At 40.0% G+C, this 10,000-nt stretch overlaps 1 protein-coding gene across 1 annotated transcript in view; it reads left to right on the forward strand.

Annotated features, from left to right (window-relative positions):
• The window catches only part of cacna1ab (calcium channel, voltage-dependent, P/Q type, alpha 1A subunit, b), a gene marked incomplete at both ends in the record, with an annotated part of 236,991 nt that overhangs the window by 558 nt on the left and 226,433 nt on the right, over positions 1–10,000 (forward strand). The gene's annotated exons all lie outside the window — the stretch shown is intronic.

The raw sequence follows: 10,000 nt of genomic DNA on the forward strand, positions 1-10,000 counted from the left end.
AGTTCATCCTAGTCTGAGAAAAGGCAGAAAGAGTGTTTTATGGTCTCACTTTCTAACCCTACATTTTCCCGTGTGTGACATCACGCATGGTAAAATGTAGGGTTAGGATTAACAGGACAGCTGGGCCAAGGGAAGACTGAGGGAAGACTGAGGGGAGAAAAACCTAATTCATTATACTATTATAGTGATTTTATAATGATAGAACGCCGGTTCCGTATGGGTGAAGTATTCCTTTAAAGTTACAGTTATGAATGGGAGGGGATGCATGGTTTTATGATATTCTTAGAAGTATGTGGGGTTATCAGTAGAATGGGGCATTGTTTGATGCTATGATTAGTTTTGTTTGTTATATTCTGAAGTGAGTACACTTTGGTTTTTACAGATGTATTTGCAATTGTACAGTTATGAATGGGAGTAGATGCAATGTTTTATTATATATGTGTGGGAGCGAGTACGATTCACATCACTTACTTCTCCTTTTATGATATAGTCATGAATGGGAGGAGATGCATGGTTTTATGATATGTGTTCTTGATTCTATAGTTAGTTTGGTGTATTGTTATTTTGGAGGTTACCTTTCTCTCTGTGCTGTTGAAAAAATGAAGGAAAACAAAACTAACATGTTTTGATTGCAAAATGAATGGATAGAAAAGCATGGCTGTATGATATTCTTAGTGGTATGTGGGGTTTTGTTGGTACTATATTAGATACTATATGTTCCCTTTCTCTCAGTGCTAAATGTCAAGCAAATACATCTGTCGAAAAATTTGACACCAATTAAAATCTCAATTTCTCTCTCATGAAAACAACAGCTCTGCATTAGTTAATGGAAATGCTCTACATGACATTTGGCATTTGCTAGAAATGTTGTCAGTATTTAAACAAACACATATCCATTTGACTCAAACACATAACCCATTAATGGGAAAAAACCAGAGATACTTATCATGTGGAGTGGTCTCTTCATTTTTTTTTCTCCATAACAGTATAACCTCAACAAAAAAACCCATTACAATTTCCAAAAAAAAATACATTTTACAGCCAAGTGATCCACAACAACACCACGATACATCAATGATTAAGCTCTAATATGTGTGAAAGTTAGACATCTTATATCACAAGCATTAGTTTCATGGACGTCGATTTGGCTAAACAAGTGGGGGGGACAAACAGGCATTCTGGAGTGCATTTTCAAAAGTGGGGGGGACAATGAGGAAACATCTTTTTTTCTCTTTAGTGCAGGTAATGAACGGTTCTGAAAGACGGCATACCCGCTCACTAATGAATACAATATATACAAAACACTGATGTCTGACACATTTGATGAAAAAAGCATTTTCAAAAAGCAGCGGACATATGAGCCACTAGCTGCTCCCCGTAGCCCAACCAAACATGACGTAAACAAAGGGAGCTTGGAAAGGTAGTTCCGACTGAGCAATCTGATTGGTCGAAGGCATTTTGACCGTGCTCAAATCGAGCCGAAGCACGGCTGGACTGTCGCACAACAATATTACTCCGCCTCGGTCTCCATGGCAACCTAGCTAGTAGCATAGCCATGATCAGCTTCAATTACTTCTTGATAAACAACCAGTGACGTGCGGTGAGGTCAGTGAGTGGGTAGGCACTGAGTTCTGAAAGCCAGATTTCTCTAAACCTATATATTGTTAAATCAAAAACAATAAACAACAAACAGGCACGCACGGCCTCTCTCTCTCTCTCTCTCTCTCTCTCTCTCTCTCTCTCTCTCTCGGGACGTATATGAAATGTCACGACGGTGACTTCAGGTTTCCCCGTAGCCTACTGTAGTTTGGTCTAAATGATTAAACATCGCATCCATCGACTTAACGGACCCGTCCCTCACACCGAGGGCCGAAAAAACGTAAGGCAACAAGTCAAACCTTCGCCGATTCAAACTACCGGTACTACTTCTATTCAACTTAAAAATAAAAGACAGCATTCATCATTACGTAGGACTACAGCATAACTGATGGCAACTCCACTCCATAAACTTTATCTTAATAGATAAAGTACCAGTAGCATATGCCCCATGGACCTGTCCAGCATCAGAATGTAACCATTTATCCACATTGCAGAGCTTAGGTTTGTCCGTCAGTAACAATGAAAACACAACTGCTCAATTGAATATAAAATGCAGAATGGATTGCACTAGGTATCAATTCATCCAACTTTATTATTAAATAAACCCCAAAAAAGTTTCTGACTCACCAATCTGACTCCCTGGCTGTAGAAATAAGCAAGACGATAGTAATCCAGTGACAGTCTGACTGACAGCACAGCTAGCTAGCATCCTTCCGTTCATGTAGGCTACCTGTCCGTTTGAAATGCTCGAACATTGTTTGTCCCTGTTGCTGCTGTACACCGTCCAAGGCTGGCGCAGGCCTTTCTCTTGCTATTCATTCTGTTCCTTTTTAAATTATAATCCAATTTGTTAAAATTCCTCCAGTCTGAAATATCTGCGGGCACGGCAGCTGCAATGTTGACTTAAAAATCCGCGGGGGTAATGCGACGTGAATGAGCATAGCCAACGTAATGACGTTGGCCTAAGCTGCGTAAATGTCTAGTAATATCTCGATTTTAATTGGTCCATGAATGATATGTAATGTAAAGGCTTATGTGGCATACCATTTACGTAAAAAAGGCACAAAGAATTATGCTTATTTGCGTACATGTTAAATAATACAGAATCAAGTGCGCATGCACGAAAACTTTTTTTTTTCTTGCCGTCCACAATGAATAGGCGCAAAGGCACTGATTCTTTGCCGTACACAATGAATGGGAAACAGCAAAGGCACAATATTTTTTTGGCGTAACTTTCTAACTGCCACGTTTCGAATCAAAACGTCTACACTTTTTTAAAGTAATCGCGGATTACATGTAAAGATCGAAATAATTAACAGTAACAGTAATAATACAAATATAAGTTTATATTTTATTTTATTTATTTTTTTTGCACAGGGCGCCAGTGTAGGCAGTACCCTGACCGCACGTCACTGTAAACAACATCGTCAGTATCCATGTGCCGCGACACAAGCTGCTGTTAGTGTCCGCTACATTAACAGTCATTAGTGGGCATAGAGGATGGTAATCCCTACAGTTTACACTTCACAACGGGACACTTATAAAGCAACTCGCCGTTGTCTCTCTGCTGCTGATTGAAATGCATCAGTCTTCTCTGGTGTGCAAACTAGCGGAGACTTCGTAGCATGTTTTCTCTGGTGTGCAAACTAGTGTGTGTGTGTGTGTGTGTGTGTGAGAGAGAGAGAGAGAGAGAGAGAGAGAGAGACCTTGACGCTGTGTTTTAATACGGCTGGACGCACTCCATGTCCGGCTTAAAAAGTGGGGGGGACAAAATGAGTCTTGACGAAAAGTGGGGGGTACATGTACCCCCCATCCCCCCCGTAATCGACGTCTATGATTAGTTTACCAGCGACTTTACTGAAAGAAAGGATCTCTGGGTATTTCACAGAGGCAGTAACCCGTAGAGATTTTAATTTGTACCGTTAATTAATTTGTATTGATTCCGAATCACCATCAACAATTTTATTGCAAAACGATTCCCGACACATTTGCAATGTTTTGCTTTTCCTTCATTTTCTACAGAACGTTACAGAGCACATACATACAATATGTTTTTCAGACAAGACGCTCAAAGTATAAAAAGCAGAAAAGTTTGGTTGCGTTCCGAATCGCATACTCTTTCTTTTTTCTATTCTACATACTACATCCGACGATAAAAAGAATCTAGTTAGGATGCAGTAGGCATACTATTGGGACATACTTTTCTCTCTTATTTCATCATAACATTGTGCCTTGATCTTGCCTCTTGCTTTTATATCCGTCGCATCCCCATTTGTTTTCATATGGAGGCTTCGTCGATGTTACGTTACTTCACGTGCGCACTGGATTGTGGGTCAGAATCGCCCAAATAGGATGCACTTTTCAACACTAACAATCTTGGCCGCATGAAGTAGGACATCCGGGTACTTCTAACCATCCTAAATCTGGCCACAAGAATCGGGACATCCTAAATCTTTTTTCTACCATACTATATAGTAGAAAGTATGCGATTCGGAACGCAACCTATAGGCCGTGTCTGAACTGCCATACTAACGTCCTACTCATACTCATTTTGACTTCAATTTGAGTATGTGACGGTTGGGTATGCGAGTTTGGGTATGTGAGAAATTCCCGGATGAGTACTAACTTCCGGGAAGATTTTGGGTATGAATCGATTGTATACTTTTCCTACTCAACCGCCCCACAATGCACTGGGTCAATTCTACCCGCCCAGGAAAATGAAATATTTTCGAGCAAGTTGCTAGGCAACAACATTGTTTGGGGTTCCGCGATCTGACAACTGTACGTGCAGTCATTCATAAACTCTTACAATAGATAAGAGATGAAGATAAATACCTAACAACATTAGAGTCACTAAGTGAAATGAGTGTTGTGAGTCTGATAGTGGAGAGAGATTAGAACAGATCGCTGTTCCACACACCGCGGCTCGTCCAGCTCAACTCACAGACAGCTGAGTGCTGATGAGCCGGACAGAGAGCGTCGGAGGGATCCTCCGCCTCAAAACATCATTATTATAAAACAAGAGATCTAAAACACAGATGATGAACACAGGACTGTAAAAGTCTAGTTCAATATCTAACCTGTAGAGGGCGGTTATAAGCTTAACAGTGTCTAAACTGCCTGAATCTTATAAGAAGAAGAAGAAATTCTTCATTGCTTGAGTATACTTCAACTGAGAACGTTTAGACGCAGCTCGCATACACAATCGATCTTTGAGTAGAGAGTATGCATGAGTATGTAGGATGTAGGACGCTAGAATGGCAGTTCAGACACGGCCTATGACTTTACGCTGTTTATACAAAATGTGCGCTGATTATTATGTTCCTGACAGAAACCTGGCACCAATCTACAGTTCCTTTTACAACCCCAAGGCTAGAGAGACCTCATTCTAACCCTGACGCAATAGTCAAAGAAAGTTAATGCGACGCTGCGCCAAAAATGGTAGAAAAATCCAGAATAAATATTTAACGGTCGGTTTAATGGTCCTGTCCTCAAGCTGTTGTTTGAGCGTCAGTTGGTTTGGGATGAACTAAACAATTCCCGTAAAGAGGCTGCAATTGGGGCGCTCCGGTGGCGTAGTGGATAGAGCGTGTACCATATTGGCTCCGGCCTTCATTGCAGTGGTCGCGGGTTCAAATCCGACCCGTGAACCTTTACTGCAGGTCATCCCCTCTCTCTCTCTCTCTCTCTCTCTCTCTCTCTCTCTCTCTCTTTCTCCCCATTTCAACTCTGTACTATCAAATAAAGCTTGAAAATGCCAAAAAATAATCTTTAACAAGGAGGCTGCAATGGTGAGTCGAGCCACAGAACAGCTGGGTGATCATTATTGGTTTATTTATTCAATTAAGTGTCCTCTTTCGTATTACATGATGTCATTTTCTCCAATGGGAATATATATATATATATATATATATATATATATATATATATATATATATATATATATATATATATATATATATATAAACATGGATTTCGGGAGCTTGAAATGGCAGTTAAAGTGGTCAACTGTATCTGAAAACAATGTGTACCTGTGATTTTAATAGTTGGAACATCAGCTATTCAACTTATTCCAGACCACCATCTCTCTCTCTCTATATATATATACATGTCCATCCCTCTCTCCCTCCCTCCCTCCCTCCCTCCATCCCTCTACCTGTCTCTCTCTCTCCCTCCTCCAGTTTCCAACAGAGACATTCAATCATAATTACCCTCCACACCTCCACACATCAAAAATACAATACAAGGTCTTCAGCTTAGCTCTTCCCTTCCTATCACAGGGGCTGAGCACAGGTTACCTAGAGACAGAGGGGGCGCACTAAGACATAATTACTATTGTTCAGCACTAATTACAGTAATCGCATCAGGGATCTAACTGTCCTAACAAGGTCCCCTGTTTCGCCTTATAGCTGAAAATACATGCCCTGCGTCCCAATCCCCATACTTCCCTACTATTAAGTATGCCAGAAAAAGATTTAGGATGTCCCAATACATGTGCACGTCAATTGTAGTATGCTGAAAAAACATATATGCCCCCACCAACTCCAAGAGCATTTTGGAGTATTTGTCTTTATTCTTGACATTTCTCGACATAATGAAAAAAGAATCTTCCTTATCTGATTTGCTTTCTCTACCTGTCTGTGGCCCTAAACATCTTCTGTACTTTAGTATGTACTGTAGTGTAGTAAAAAGAAAGAGTATGTGAAACTTGACATTTACTTTAATGAGTTTACCTCAACAGAAGGCATTTTTCTTAGCTTGTGTTCCTTGTTTCTTCATATCACTCACACTCCCAGAAAAGAGGATACAAGTCTAAACTTTTCTAACTGAAGGTAATTTGGCTCCAGCACTGCACGCCGTACGATTCATTACGACATCGATCCATCGTGTCTAAATAGTGTTAAAGCTTTTAGTGCAAAAGTGATTCAAACAACTTAGAAAATCAATGTCCTTCTGTCTTTTATTGATCGTGCGTCTCTGACAGACAGCTTAGGCAAGAGGAGGTTTTCTTTAACAATACTCGCTGGATTTGCGTTTTTTGATAATTGCATTCTGTATAGACTTATGTCAATGCCAGTTTAAACGGAGAGGGAGAGGTCTTTAGGCAATTTTAAACAATTAAAGGTGTAGTCAGTGATTCTGGAGAAAGCTCGTTGTCAAAATCCCTTCTTGTCAAAATCAGTGAATATCTCGTCACAGTCCGCGTACTGTCCGTACTGTGTGTGAACTGAAGATAACACATCTGGTGTTAAAGGTGCAGTGTGTAATATGACATCATCAAAAAAGTTCTACAAAGTTCTAGAATGCAACACTCCCTGGGTAACCCCAACCCTTTCGAATAATAACAGAAGCTACAGTGGCCTTCAAGGACAAGAACAATTCTAAATTTTAAACAATCCACCTGATGACATTCCAACTATGACACTTTCAAGATGGCAGCACTAGGCCTTGGTCCAAAATATGCAGAAATATGGACATATATGAGACCCTTTCTAAGGGAAAAATAAATAATTCTAAACATTTTTTTCAGCTATTATGCACTAAATTGAATGTACTTATGGATATTATAATTACTTTCTACAAAATCTGCTAGGAAATAAAACCCAAAATTCTACACACTGCAGGTTTAATTCACAGCCTAGGCTCTGTAAACGGGCATGTAAACAAAGGGGGCCCGCCGTAGCTATAGAAACATGCCAGTTTACGGTGTCTAGGCTGTGTGTGTATGTTACTGTACCACTGGATTGTGATTCATTGATCCCAGACGTTTGTATCTGTCACCATCTTTCTAACTTTACAGAAGTCTTGAAATGTCAACTGTATTACTACACATTTCCACTTCATTCACAAAAACTCAACTTCAAATTTATTTCCAACATTTTGATTATTTTTTTTCTTCAAAGTGCATAATTCCTCATAATTTCTTTCTGTGCCTAATTTTCCTTGTAAGTTAGTTAAAGGTGCTCTGCGGTAGTGTTTTTATTACGCCAGCTGTTGTTCCTGGGTGAGCGTATAGTATATACCCATGACAAAGGCATTAAGAAAAACTATCATAAAAACAGCATTATTTGCACTGCTCTTACATGTCATTCATGATCATCAGAGGAAAGATTAGACTGTTTCAGAAATATTTAAAAGTTCCTCGTAGCACCTTTAATAGGTAAAGAGACTCAGGGTATGAATTGCCATGTTTTCTTGACAGAGCCAAGCAGAGAGCCTGGCTGGCAGACAGCTGTTGACCCAGTTGCAGGCCAGACCAGGTGTTTCGTGTGTGTTTGTGTGTGTGTGTGTGTGTGTGTGTGTGTGTGTGTGTGTGTGTGTTAGGCCTTGGGGGGCGTGTGGGGAAGAGGACTTTTATTAGACGTGACAGGTTTAAACCCCACTTGCCCTTTCACGCACTAGATCCATGCTCTGAGAGATTGCCGATGGCTTAGATACATTTTAGTTTATAACCCTTTTGGCCCTCTGTGTGTGTGTGTGTGTGTGTGTGTTGGTGTTTATCTGTGTCTGTGTGTGTGTGTTACTGTGTGTGTGCTTGTGTGTTACTGTCTGTGACTGTGTGTGTGTCTCCCTCTCCCACCCACTCTGTTTATGCCCCCCCCCCATGGTCTGTCCATGCCGACTGTTTGATGACACACACACACACACACACACACACACACACACACACACACACACACACACACACACACACACACACACACACACTGCATCAGAACCGATAGCTGCAGTGGCTCATATCTCCCCTGACATTTATCACTTCTTGTTGTGATGGAGAGAAGCCCGGGAAAAAATGAAGAGACCAGTCTGGATCTTTCTTAAATCTTCATCTCTACGTTACTTAATGGAAAGGCTCTTAATGGCAATATTTTTTGTGGGGAATTTGGTAGGAATGTTGTCAGTAGTTTATATTATAAAACCAAAATGTTCATTCTACTCAAACACATGCCTATAAAGAGTAAAACAAGAGACACTGGACATTTGGAGTGGTGTGTCTCTAAATTTTTTCCAGAGCTGTTTATTGAGCCTCTGCAATCTCTGCTGTCTGTGGCACAATTCTTTATTTATTTATTGGTAAGAAGTGGATTCAATATGTTCAGTTAAAAATTATCAAACAAATAGCATAAGCACATATTGGCAGATTAAAGAGCCGATAAGGAACTTTTACATGTTTATGAAACAATCAAATGTTTCACTCTGATGAACACACATGACCTGTAACAGCAAACCAGACCATCAGTGAAAAGAATATAATTTTAATATAGTTATTGTTAATGCTCTGGTCTGAATCCCCGCCAACTCAGACCCAACGATTTACAGCAGGCAGGTGAAAAATACAAAAAAAATAAAAATAAAATGAAAATCACATTATTTCACAAAAAAAGAAAACAAATGTCATTGTTATTAAATTGATATGCCTGAGAAGGAGTAGGGAGAAGTGCAAAGCTTATTTAATCCGACCCCTTTTCCACAGCTCCATATTGAATGTTTAATAAATTAATAAAAATGTATTAAACATTAAATAATCAGTGGGTTAAATTTAAATAAACATTTGATGATTAGATAAAAATTGACTGTGTATTGGACTGCAGATTCTTAAAAAAAAAGTATGTGTATATATATATATGTATATATATATATATATATATGTGTATATATGTGTATATACATATATAGCTATATACAGTATCTCACAAAAGTGAGTACACCCCTCACATTTCCTCAAATATTTCATTATATCTTTTCATGGGACAACACTGAATAAATGACACTTTGATACAATGTAAAGTAGCGTGTGTACAGCTTATATAACAGTGTAAATTTACTGTCCCCTCAAAATAACTCGACACAGAGCCATTAATGTCTAAACTGCCGGTTACAAAAGTGAGTACACCCCTGAGTTAAAATGTCCAAATTGGGCCCAAAGTGTCAATATTTTGTGTGGCCACCATTATTTTCCAGCACTACCTTAACCCTCATGGGCATGGAGTTCACCAGAGCTTCACAGGTTGCCACTGGAATCCTCTTCCCCTCATTCATGACAACATCACGGAGCTGGTGGATACTGGAGACCTTGCGCTCCTCCATCTCCTGTTTTAAGAAGCCCCAAAGATGCTCAATAGGGTTTAGGTCTGGAGACATGCTTGGCCAGTCCATAACCTTTACCCTCAGCTTCTTTAGCAAGCCAGTGGTCGTTCGGAGGTGTGTTTGGGGTCGTTATCATGTTGCAATACTGCCCTGCGGCCCAGTTTACGAAGGGAGGGGATCATGTTCTGCTTCAGTATGGCACAGTACATGTTGGTATTCAATGAACTGTAGATCCCCAGTGCTGGCAGCACTCATGCAGCCCCAGACCATGACACTCCAACCACCATGCTTGACTATAGGCAATACACACTTG

This window comes from Ammodytes marinus, assembly GCF_949987685.1.
Source record: "Ammodytes marinus genome assembly, chromosome: 6".
NCBI lineage: Eukaryota > Metazoa > Chordata > Actinopteri > Uranoscopiformes > Ammodytidae > Ammodytes > Ammodytes marinus.